The sequence below is a fragment of the Lonchura striata genome, chromosome 2 (genome assembly GCF_050655825.1).
Source record: "Lonchura striata isolate lonStrDom1 chromosome 2, ASM5065582v1, whole genome shotgun sequence".
NCBI classification, from domain to species: domain Eukaryota; kingdom Metazoa; phylum Chordata; class Aves; order Passeriformes; family Estrildidae; genus Lonchura; species Lonchura striata.
In genome coordinates this window covers 145,297,153-145,310,671 of record NC_140704.1, presented here as the reverse complement: position 1 = coordinate 145,310,671, position 13,519 = coordinate 145,297,153, and positions in this window count along the sequence as shown.

The window sequence follows — 13,519 nt, the reverse complement described above, 5'->3', positions numbered from 1 at the left end:
GAAGGAAATAATTTTCCTATGATTAAAGAATTCTGAGATGTTGTTGAACATCCACTCCCACAGTTACTGCAGTGTAACTTGTCAGGCAGACAAACAAAGACTTAATTGTTGTTGACTAACTCAGTTTTTTTAACATCCATATGGGATGAACTTTTTCCATGCTGAAAAAATTACTAAAATCCATCAAATAGGAGGCAACCCCATCATTCAAAATACAGTGTATGTAATTCATCCATGTAAAACCATGTGCCTCTGCCAATGAATCCAGCATCCTGCACCCTGCACCTCTAACCTGAAGCACAGGCATACTTTTGAGCTCTGTGAAACATTTCTATGTATCTGTTTCTAAAATATTACAAAGATTGACCATGCATGTTCATGAGACAGTTTTATCTGTCCCAGTAATAGTTTTTGGGAACCTCAATACCTATAAGTCTCTTGCTCTTGCTAGTACAGGATAGCTGGGAATGTAGTGTACCCACTACAGGTCATTAATTTAATAAGTTTCTCCTCAACAGAACCCAATAGATTTTTTTTAATAGAGCAATAACATTGTTAAAATCATAATTCCATATGCCACTACATAGCAGCTATAAAACATAGTGCTAAAGTTTAAAACTCTGGTTATAGTTTCACATTTCTTGGGAAATGTATATCATCACATCCTAGGTTGATAAAACTCTAATCCTTGTTGTTGATGAGTTTTGGATTGCTATAAACCTTTCATTTCTTGATAGTCTACAATTGGATTGATTTGTCATGATTTATGTATTGTGGGCAAGATGCAGGAAGAAAGGGATGTAATATTAGCATATTTAAAATCATTTACCTTTTGTTTCCACTCATATTTTTATCCCTGGTGAATGGTATTTAATAGTCCAAAACAACACTCTCACTGTGTTGATTTGAGTCCTGAGCAGACAAGTGATAACAAAGTGGCTGTAGACATTAGGAAAAGCCAAAAGGCAATGAGGTATTAAAAGTATGTAATTTTTTTAGGTTTTTTTCAGTTATTATCCAGAAAGATGTCTGAAATGATTGATTAATTCTACATCCCATCTGCTGGTGGCTGTTCTCACATGTCCCTAGTTCCTGTCTTGGATGGTTATATTTGACACAGACCAAGCTCCTTGGTCTTTTGTGCTTGCAGTAAAACTTAAAAATTAATGTCATGACTTAAATATCAGACAGAATGCAAATTAAAAGGTTATTTTTTCCTAGATGTCATAGCACAAAGACACCATTTGTGCATATGGTTCTTGTGGTTTTTTTTGGTTTTTGCTCCTTTATTTTAACTTTTGGGACTAGCATTCCGAAAGATGGTCTCAAAGTCTTAATATGGAAACCATTTGGATGAGAGCTCTTTATCCAGAGACCAGTGTATTCAGTGGTTATAAGCTCTGATCAATTTTTCATTCTATGAAAGATTCATCTTGCTGCTTAGAAAGGACCACAGAGTGCAGTGCTGGTAGTGCCACATCCTCTGCTCCCAGTCTTGGGGCTCTGGAGTGCTGCTGCAGACAGCCCGTGGGGTGAGAGTCACTGAAGCTGTTCTGCATTCCTGTCTCTGCTCACACATCCTGCAGAGGACTCATAAACAGAGAGGCAGTAGGGATATATCAGGGCCTGGGGAGACACTTGTTCCTGTTTTCTTACCTAAGATTTTGGCAGGAGAAAAGCTTTGTGTCAGTTTACAGCCTGGTTTGTTTCCAAAGTGAAATCTAACCCCTTCAAAATTATGAAACCACCTGTTTGTTCAAAGGCTGCATGGGACATTTTTGTATAAATGTGAAGTGAAATAAGGCAGGGCACCAGCCACATGAGGGACTGCAAAGCCCCCATGAATGATGACAATAAGGTTCATTTGCTCCTGACACTGGCATGGCACACATGAGCTCGGTGCAGACCTTTTTAGAGCCTGTGAAAGGACAAATGTTTGTGGAAGAGATCTGCTTGGAGAGCCTGGGGTAACACAACCAATAGAGACAGGGGAAACAGGGGACCAGGTGGAAACTCATCAGAATTTCACCCCTTCTGCTGCCACCATACAGCACAGAGGGAAAAACCTCAGCACCAAAAAAGCTGATCTTCCAGATTGCTTTCTACTGTAGTTGTTGGTAATATGGGCCATTAAATGGCCTCAAATGTCCTTCTTTTTAAAACCACATCAGCTCCCAGCTGTATATAAGACTGAGTGACCATAATGATTTTAGTACCTTCTTAGTACCTTTTTTCCCTATCTGTAAACCAAAATTAGTAACACTAAGCTTAACAGAAGATGTTGTGGGGCTAAATGAACTTCTGGCTCCCATGAAAAAGTACAGTTTAGGGCCACTGCCTTTGATAATGCTACTCTTCACTAGATTTATCCCACTGGCTGTTTTATCTGATATCTTTGTATTGTAGGTGTTAGATAGAAAATAAATTGAACAATATTTGCAGGCTCAAGAGTAAAGCCATTATCAATTTTGCCAACCATTTAATAAACAAGAAAGTGATAAACCTCCAAAATATTATTTAGAAAACAATAACAAAAGCTAATGGGATTATTTTCACTTGCCATCTAGTTTTTATTCTTTAAATGCATAAATATTAAATCCAGCAAAGACTGTTGAATATTTCGTTATGACAATCTAAATGGAAGGAGCTCAGACCTCCTCCTTTGGACTCTCGGATGAGCCCTAACAGCATGTGTTTGAGTAAAGAAAGCCTTCCAGAAACACATCTTGTTCTTTGCAGATTTCCAGACAGGCAAAAGAGTCTCAGGTCCACACTAAGGTTTAGAATGAGAACAGCTTACAGGTAAATATGAGATTTTTTCATTGCTAAATATGACTCAGCATCAGGGACTTTCAGAAAAATATGTTGTGAAGCCACGAGAGTTGTCAGCTAGAGGAATTTTAAACAACTGATGCTCACTTCTGTGTTGCTTGTGAACTATTAAGCAGGTGTCTCCACCTCTAATTTCGTGAAGACTTTCCACTTTTGCTCCTGATCATTTACACAAATGCTCTCTCTGACAAGGAGTGTATAACCCAGACATTTTGATTGGAGTAATACCAAGAATTCATCCCCTGCCAATTTCAAGCCCTGTGTCAAAGCAGGTTGGTTTTATTTTTTCATTTTTTAATGAAAATAATTGTTTTCAACAAAGGATGTATATGACAGATGAATAAAACCGGTTTTGAGACCAGATGAAAGATATATCCTAACAGAAATGAAAAATGCACCCATACATTTTTTAACTTGTGACATTTTGGTACAGATGGAAAAGATAATGTTCCATGACTCTTCTGCCTCATTCCCATCTCTGGTGCAGCTGCAGTGTAGGGGCAGTGGGACTATCTAACTTGCAAAAAGTGCTTTGCCACAGAAAGGCTCCCTTCAAATCAAAGGTCTCCTGATTTGGAGGCAAGGTCTCCCAGTTTGGAGGCAAGGTCATGACTCCTGTTTCTAATTCTCAACTCTGTTATTCAGAGCTAACCAAGTACCACTTTATGGTTTACTGCAGCTGGCTGAAGATAGATCTATGAGCAGGACACCTTCTTGAGCTATTGCATAGTGGGCCCTGCTCCAGCCCGTGAGAGTGGAGAATGCAGGAGATACCTGCACATTTTCTCCCTCTGGATTGGATGACTGTATGATTTTGCTGTCAGATGTTGGGCATGGACTACAATGGCACATGACAGATAGTAGGTCCCATGCAAACAGAATGAAAAGACAGCATTGGATGGGAGAGGGCATTGTTAATATTGTCTTATTTTTCTCTTTGTGTCAGTGCTGCAGTCTGCAAACATAACTGTGTGAGGAACTCACTTCAGCTCCTGCTGAAACCACATTTTCTGTTATTTTCATATTTAATGGTCTGGCTTAGACCACACACAGATTACAAAGTGTGTTATGACACATGGCTGTTGCTGCTGATTGACATTTGGTTTACCAATACCACAGAATTTCTCCCCAACTTCCTTCAGCTGATTTATAGTAGGGAAGAACAAGTTGGAGGACTATTCTCATTGGGAAATGAATTCTCATCTCATTGGGAAATGAATTCTCATCTCATTGTTTAAGTAGATTTTCAAGATGACAGTCCTGTGCTTCCTTCACATGCTGCAAGGACAGGAATGGCTTTTTGTTCAAATATGTGTATTTGTCACTGGCCATGCCATCCATTGAGGATCTACATGGCCCTGCAATCAATCATAATCTGTGCTAGATGTGGATTTTTAAACGGGTCTTTAATGTTAAGCTGTATAAGTGATAATATGGGGATGAGACAGAAAAACAAGGAAAATAAATGTAAGCCTGTTTAGGAATCTATGTTCCTTACACACTTTGCCTATTTTTTTGAATGCAGAGTAAATTGTTTCTGTCTGTAGATACAGAAAAGAATTGCCACATGTGCAAATGATTATTGTAGGTGGAGCTTGGATTTTTCAGGATGACTGTCTGGCTCAGATAGTAGCCAAACACTGGAGATAGAACAAGTCACCTCTGGTCTGTTGAACTGTCCAAGTTACTACACTACAAGGTAAAGCCCCAAAGGGGAGGTAGTAGGTCAAAATTCAGTGGAAGACAGTACAGACCAACTTTAGGCACCACATAAAGAAGCTTGTCACATTACCTTCTTACTGGTAAGACACAGTTATTAATAGCCAAGTTTACTAAGGTTTGTCAAAGTCACTTTGGATGCCCACAGAACATTCTTGAATATTGATCTGGTAGTCAATGAAGACAGACCTGTAGGGAGTAATTCTGCTTATTTAAGCACCATTGCAAGCAGAAAAAAACCCTGAATATTAAATCTTCCTAGTGTACTTCACAGACTTGGAGGTGGAGACATGGATACATAAAGGCCAGTATTTAGTCAGAAGAATCCTGGCTGTTAATCCTCCCAGTTAAAGCTCCATAACACACTATATATCTGGACTATGAGTTGCTTCGGATCATTTCAGATTATCTGATCCACATAAAATAAAAAAAGATTGAGTGATTTTTCAAATACCTATCCAAAGACTGGATAGGTCTGAGATATGAACACAAGTGTGCACCAGAAATCCCACAGCCTCAAAATTCCAGAGTTAAGTCTGTAAAACTATTACCACAAATTCATGCTGATTTTCATCAGTACCATTTATTATGTTGGAAAGTACTTAGAGGATAAAAGTAATTTAGTAGTAATTGTGCTCTGAAATCGAATTACATTACACACATTAGTTTTCCTTTTGGAAATGTGCACAACAACATAGCCCTGACTTTAATGCACAGACAATGCAGTCACATGCATGGCTGTATATTTTCTTGTACAAGTGGGGTCTGGTCTTGTAATCACTGAATATGAACAAAAGCATTTTTTAACTCTGGTGTGCAGGACCATGATCATGGGTACCTGTGAATGTGACTTTAGATTTTTCCCTACCACTATCACTCAGCTTCTAAAACTTGCAGGACATAACTACACCAATTTTTTCACCTTAGAAGTTCCAGTCAATTGATGTGAAAGATATTCCTTTCATCAATGGAATTATGTGGCAAGAAAACAGACTACACATTGTAGTTTAGGTTTTCAAATCATGTCAGGAGAGTTCACACAGTCTGGACACACAATTGTAAATCTCTGTTGCCTTCCCCTCACAACCTGTGTACAGAAGAGACAGGTATTTAAAAGACTTGAGGAAACTGTGATTGAATAGAGAGGATTTCCCCATCCTCCTTGTCCCATGCTGCTCCTCCTGTCTCTGGGACTGTGAGAGCTAGCAAACACCAGCCCCTTCCTCCCCAGGCAGCATGTTTCAGAGAGGCTCCTGCTATTTGCAGGTTTCAGGCAGCTCCATCTGACTTGGGAAAAAAAGACTTAAGCAACTGAAATTAGTGGAGGATGGAGTACCACAGAGCTTGCCGGGCTCTATTTGTGCCCCTGGTGCTGCTCCCGTTGGATTTGGCCCCTGCATCCCCCCCTGTGCTGTGCAAGCAGAAAGCAGAGTATGTCCAAGTGTCCTTGAACATTGCTCAGCACATTGCATGACCTCGTGTCCGAGTGAGCTGGGAGTTTCGTGACCTCCACACGTCTTGGAGAACATTTGATACTGCCCACACGGCCTCGCTGGCATGGCAAGTGCTGCCAGTTTGTGATCAAAGAGTGCTTTGAGCTTCCTGGCAGCAGCGGGGTGAGGTGGAGTGCCAAGGGGGTTGTTCTTCACCACCCACATTGGTGCAGACCCAAGGGAACCACAGCTGATGGGTGACAGCCTCCAGAAAATCCTTTGAGGACGGGGAAGTCCAATCATAGAGGCTGGCACTGTTCATTGGCCTCTAAGAAAACCCAAATCAAACAATTATGCAGTAAATACATGTTACCTTCCAGATGGAGTCCTGTGGGCTCTGGGGTTGGGTTTGGCTTGCCATGAACACAGGGATGCCCAATGCTTTTGTGAAGCCAAGACCCTTTTGTGAAGCCAAGACACAAACTGGAAGCATTAGAGCTTTTTCCAAGATATATTAGGTCTTTAATATGCAAAACATAAACCATGTCTCAGATGATGAAATGGGTTGAGCAGCTGGTAAGAAGGTCTTCTCTTAAGGACTTTCAAAGCAGGAACATTTAGATACATAAACGACCATTGAGTAAAGGCCAACAAAAGCTCATCCCCTGACAAGCTGCTGTCTAAAATCTGCTACAATTTTTGACTCTCTGAGCCATGCTCCTAAACTCTGAGCATTGCTCATGCACTGAGCACTGGAGACTTGCAAATTTGGAGTGATTTGGTACTGAAATTACTGGTGTTGCAGGGTGGTTGTGGACCTGCACAGCAACTGGACCCTGCGGGAGTGTGGGACCAGGCCATCTGCATTCTGGGGACACTGACAGCCAGCACGTGCCCAGTGGCCAAGAAGGCCAATGGCACCTGGTCTGTATCAGCAATAGCATGGCCAGCAGGACCAGGACAGTCCCCTTTTCTTGGCACTGGTGAGGTGACACCTCAAATTCTGTGTTCAGTTCTGGGCACCTCGCTATGAGGAGGACATTGACGTGCTGGAGCATGTCCAAAAAGGGCAGCAAAGCTGTAGGAGGATCTTGGGGAAGCCTGATAAGGAACAGCTGAGAGATCTGGGGTTTTTTTGGCCTGGATAAAAGGAGGCTCAGGGGAGGCCTTATCAATCTCTTCAACTACCTGAAAGGAGGCTGTAGGGAGTGGAGGTTGGTCTCTTCTCCCAGGTGACAAGACTAGAGGAAATGGCCCCAAGTTGTGCCAGTGAAGTTTTAGGTTGCATATTTTAAAATATTCCTTCACTGAAAGGGTTGTCAAGCATCGTACAGGGTGCCCAGGGAGGTGGCTGAGTCACCATCCGTTGAATTAAAAAAAACCATGTGGATGTAGCATTTGGGGATATGGTTTAGTGGTGAGCAAGACAGTATTAAGCTAATGTTTGGATTTGATGATCTTAAATGTCTTTTCCAACTTAAATGATTTTATGGTCTCGTTTCAGTGTTGAATAAGGACAGAAAATATTATTATTAATCCAATTCCTATCTTTAGGTGTATCACCCTTTTTCACAGGGTGACATGTTTCTGTGGTATAGAATTCTGCAGGACACATTTTATGATAAGGGATCTCTTTTCCCTTATAATTGCCTAAAAGACTAAACTATCAGTGAGGTAGAGCAAAGTTTCCTTTAAGCAGAGACTGAGCAGTAACAAGAGATAGAAAAGGACTTGAATGCTGTTGTGAACATGAAGTTCCTTCTTCTGTTCTTTATTTAGATTATAGGTAAGCATGTAGCCAGATAGATGATTAAAGACACAGAAATCATAGACTTTGGGGAAATGAAGGATTAAGGCTTGGCTTGACCTGAACTCATGTGACAAATTCCTTTTCAGGATTTATTATTGTCTTGAACACTAGGAGTAGGCTGTGCTAAACACTGAGGAAAAAAAACCCAAATCCAACAACAAAAAACTAAATAAAATTCCCGCTGTTATGAATTTACCATCTAGATGCAAATGACATTGTGCACAGATCACATGCAGGCTCTCTCCTGCCTGTGTTCAGAGCTGAGGTTTTGGTCCTGACCTATCTACCCTCAGATTCCCACAGCTATTGTTTCTCACCATATTTGTAGAATCAGAGGAAAATTGAGTGGCAGGGGTTCTTGATTCTGAAAAGTGGGTCCCAAATGTGTGATTGTATGGGATGCATTAGAAAGGAATGATATTAAATCCAGGTTTAAAATGTCTTAAACAAAAAAGGAGGTAGTGTTCCAAAAGAGATATGGACACAGCACTTGAAATCTCATTATGCTCCACATTTTGTGTGCTGTGCGAGGAGATCTGCAGCAGAGTGTGGTGTCCTGTCCTGGCTGAATGCTCAGTCTGATCCTGACTGACTGCACCCTCACTCATTCAGAGGAAACATGCGTAATAATTAAGAAAAAGCAAATTACTAAAAAATTTCAGATGATAAACAAATCAGTTGTTGACTTGTGGTAAAAATACTTTCATGGTAAACATGGACATAGGACCACAAGATCCTGGATCATGCATGTGCCCCACAGGGCCTAGGGTTATGTGCATGAATGAACAATAGTACCCAAATGACATTTTTCCAATGTATTAGGGGAGCATGGCTGCAGGTATAAATCACTGTGAAAGCTACCAGCATTTGCAAGCTAACACAATGAACAGCTGTGGTTTTTTCCACTATTAAGTCAAGTGCGATTATAAACTACAGCAACCAAATATGAAGATAATGTTTAAAATAAGAACAGTGGTAGGAAGTGGAAAGAAAATAGGTAACAGAAATATCCAGTGTGCTCAGTAGCCTGGAGGAAGGCAAAAGGAACTGGGACATATTTCTAGATTTTGTTCCTTTATGTCAGTCAGTTCCACACAGCATGTGCTGAGCAGGAACCAGAGAAAGAGACATAAAATAGCAACAAGACCACAGCACAAGAGGAAACGTAATCCATAGTCCAGAGCAGGGTAGAACTGGGAGGCATGACTGGGAGGGGTTTCAGTGGCTGTGGCAATTCCTTACAGAGAGGAATTCAGCCAGTTTAAAAATAGAAGTTGTCAGGCAAAACAGAAAGTCCTGGAGACAAGCAGGTGGCTGCAGCAGATTTTTGTTTGAAATGATAAGGTGGAGGAAAATTACCATCTTCATCAAACTTTCTGTGTCTTGAGATTGAGAAGCCAGGAAAGCTCATGGAAGTCTCTTCCCACTGAGCACCCCTTTTCATGGAAAAATTAAGATAATGTGCAATATGAAGTATTGCCTCTTCTCCAGTAAGTGTATTGATGTTATCTTTGCTCCCACAGTTTGCAAGGTCACTTAGTGGCCAGATACTCTTCCAAATGTAAAATGTAATTTACTGCCTCTGTCAAAGGTTTTTTTAGTTTCTCGAGGGCTCTGAAACACTCATCCTCATCCCTGCTAGCACTTGGAGACAGTTGCCTCTGGCAAGGAAGGAAGGAAAGGATCTATTCCTAAAGTAACCAGATTATGTCAGAAATGGGAACAGGCAGACGCAGGCATGCAACAGCCAGAGCAATCTATCAGTGATTCCCAGGGGCTCTTAGCACACAGCCTTGACACACTCTGTGCAGGAATTGCCATCAGTGTAACCAAATAAAGCTCCGTGCACTGCAAGAAGAACAAAGCATTTTCATTTATTAGATACTACATGTAAACCAATAATCATACTGTCAAAGTACATGCTTTTGCAGATAATTCATTTTAAAAAGAGTGGACATAGTTTTTTGTATCAAAAATACCATAGCTGTACAGGGAAAGACATGTCATTCCTAAGTTTGGATGACAATAATGCTTGTTTCTCTATCTGAGCTCCTGACACTGCCAATGGAAAGAAAAAGTGGGCAGTTTTAAGTATAATTTATATAGTGTATTTTAAACAGTGACTTTAGAGTGACATAATGGGCAGGTATAACCACTGTTTAGAAAAGCCAGGTGAATGTCTCTGACATACTGTTCTCCACATCTGGTCCCATAGAAATGAGCAGTTTAACCCAAGAGACCTTGGCCTGTGTAGACCAGCACTGCCCAGTAACAACCTCCTGTCCCATGTGGATATGCTGGTTTATTTAACCTGCAATGTTTTACAGTCATCTGGAGCAACATCACTGATCTGATTGAGCTAGCAATGGGAGGATTATGACCCCTGCCTTTGGGGCAGCAGTGCCTGAACCAGCTCTCTTTCCTGGACTGCTGTATCTCTGTATTTTCAGGGATGCCTGAACACTCCACATTTCAGTCCCCAAACTACATAGGGACTGCCAGAGCTGCACTTTGCAGTGTATCACCAGGAGGACAGGCAGTCTATTCTTTTCCTATTCCTTTTCCTGTTCCACTGAGAAAGGTATTGACAGCAGTATGTGACCCTATAAAGTTCTGAGGTATAGATAAATTCCCCCCAAATCCTTTGGTATTCAGCTGCACACCCTGATATACTCTGGTATGTAGGTGACTAATTTCCACTTGGTTTCTTCTGTAGCTCGACCCTGCTCTTTTAATCTTTCTCCTGAAGCTTCTTGCCATTTCTGTTATTTATTTTTCCACAAAATGTTTTCACTTTGCAAATTTATAACTGTTCAAGGAGGGTATGGAAGGCATGCAGTAGGCCTGAAATCAGAGTCTGGATAGGACATTTCCAATTAATTTCCATCCTTTGAGTTCCTCAGAAATGGCAGTTTCCACCACTGGAAAACTGGCATTTCTGACCTCCTATTCCAAACTGAAAAAACCCAAACCAACCAGGAAATCTGAAATCTTATACCAGTACAGGCATTTTCACCTGTGGCTGTGTGATAAGAAATTAAGAGATAAGTTTGAATTCTGCAAAACAAATATTTTTCAGAGGAAAAATATTAGTCATTATATTTTCAGCCACAGTTAAATGAAGTCTATCTCTTTATTCAGATCTAAATTTCTTCACAAAATCCACTTGGCAGGATACTGGCTTAGGAGAGATTATTTTGCCAGCATGCTGTTCTGCAGCATTTTCCAATTTTGCTCAAATAGCTTTTCCCCAGATAGCCCATGGGTAGGTGGTCTAAACAGTAGCATATAAATTGTGACTACCTTTCCAATTTCAAAGGAAGTTCAAGTTAATTTGCTATTGCAGTGTCTATCTGGCAAATGACTTCTAGTCATAATATATGATGCTACCTTCTGTGTTTGTGCAATTAAAAGGAGATGATCAATCTTAAAAATGTCACACTGCCATGCCAGTAATGACCTTGTGTACACATTCAGAGGGGATGAACAATTTCCCTATGTTTCCTCTTATGGTAAAGAAGTGTCTTTGCTCGTCTTACTGCCTTTTCTGTGGCAAAGACACAAAGGAAATGTTGGATACATCTCTGGTGTAAACCAGTGCAGTTTATAAAGAGACAGATTTGATTAAGGAATTTTGAAGAGGTTTTCTCCAACAGACAGAAAATACGGATATGAAGTCTCAAAAGTGCAAGATAGGATACAAAAGGATTTTGCTCACTGCATCTGTTAGAGAAAGCAGTATGTGTGCACATATTTCCATACTCAGGATGCAGAAAGGAGGGGGTGTTAAGATGCAGTTATTAAAATTGTTAGCAATATGCTTCTGCCCTGATCAAGGTGCAAATGAGATCATATGCCAAAGTCAATAGTATGGATTGTATTTAACAGTAAATGTGAGAAGGAAGGAGAGGAAGAAATAGAAAAATGGAGTGGGAAAAGAGAAAGAGACTGACGGAGAGACAGTTTAAGTAGAAAATATCGCCAATCCCTGAATCCCAGCAATGTCCTGTTGATCCTCTTCTGGTCTTCTCAGTGCTGGGTGTCCTGCTAAACACAGAGTTCAGTGGCATAATCTATGTTCAGACTGGGTGGGAATACACAAGTATCTCACCTTGTTAGGGGGATGTTTGGAATGGTCTCTTGCAACAGCCTCTGGATCTGTTGCATCATTTGCCACCACATGCAGCTCTCTGGAATGAATCTGGGGGTGCTTTGGGTGTCTTTGATGGTTTATGATACCTCCTCAGCTGCCTTTCACATAAATGTCCTGTGTGTATGTGACCTTCCCATGGTGGAGGGTTTTACAAGAGATTCAGTTTGTGTAAGGCAGGATGGGTGTTCACTCCCTCTGACCAGAGGTTACACGACACACCAAAAAACTTTCCTTCTCCCTCCATGCTTGGGGGGGAGTGTCTGCAAACCTGGCATCAGCAAATGAGTCTATGGGCCCATCCCACCAAGAACCCAGCCAGGACTGAATGTCAGGACAGCTGCTGGCTTTGGCTTTCCTTGTGGATAAACTCTTCTCGTTAGACCTGAAGTGGTTTGACTCACAGTCCAGTTCCTGTCAGGAGGAGTATCTGAGTGGGGATACCCACTGCCTTTGGTGGTTGCAGCTTCTTTTGCAGTGTTTAAGCCAATTACCATAACATTTCAATCTCTCACAGGGGGTTTTATATTGTGGGCACTGGAACAAGAACTTCTTCAGTATCTTCTGGGTCCTACCAAAAGCAGAGTACTGCCAAGCAAGCCAGTCCCATGGGGACTGTTCAGGCATCACCTCACTTCACCTCTGTCCTGGCCTTCTAATATTTCCTCTGCAAGCAACAGCTGCATGTCAGGGTAAAGTCTATTCAGGACAAGGCTTGACTGGCATCTTCCACACCATCCTGCAGAGCGATTTCACTGGTCTCTGACCTCTGCTCCTTTTCTCTTACTTTCTCTCTCAGTCTGCTTACTTTAAGTTCAATCCTCAGGGGAGAAAAATATCATTGTGACACCTGTAAGAGAAATGAATAACAGTAACTCCTTTTATCTGAGATTCTTGTGCTGCTCAAAACACTTCAGTGAAGTCTGCAAGCTGGCATCTCATTTTTCTTTGGCAGAGGTCTCTGAGGCAGAAGGACAAACCAAGGACTGTAGGGAAGTATCTGTGGCAGTCTTTAGACACTGGCTAGGAAAAGAATAGAACGGCATAGAACAGAACAGAACGGAACAGGATCTTTTGGTTGGAAGGGACCTACAAGAATCATCTAGTCCAACTGCCTAACCAATCCCTGGGCTGACCAAGTTAAACATTTTGTTAAGGGCATTATCCAAATGTCTCTTAAACACTGGCAGGCTTGGGGTATTTACCACCTCTCCTGAAAGCCTGTTCCCATGTTTGGTCATTTTCTTAGTACAGTAATGCTTCCCAGTATCCAGTCTAAACCTCTCCTGGTGCACCCTTGAGCTATTCCCACATGCTATCACTGGATCTCAGGGTGAGGAGTTCAGCCCTCTCCCCCTGCCTTCCTCAGGAAGCTCTAGCAATGAGGTTGGTGCTCAGCTGCCTCTTCTCCAAACTAGACAAGCCCAGAGTCCATTGCCACTCCTCACAGGATGTGTCACAGGATGTGACTTCCAGCCTTGTTTCCAGCTTTGTTGTCCTACTCTGAACACACTGAAGGACTTTGACTTCCTTCTTAATTGTTGGGGCCAAGAGTGCTCAGGGTGAGGCTACACT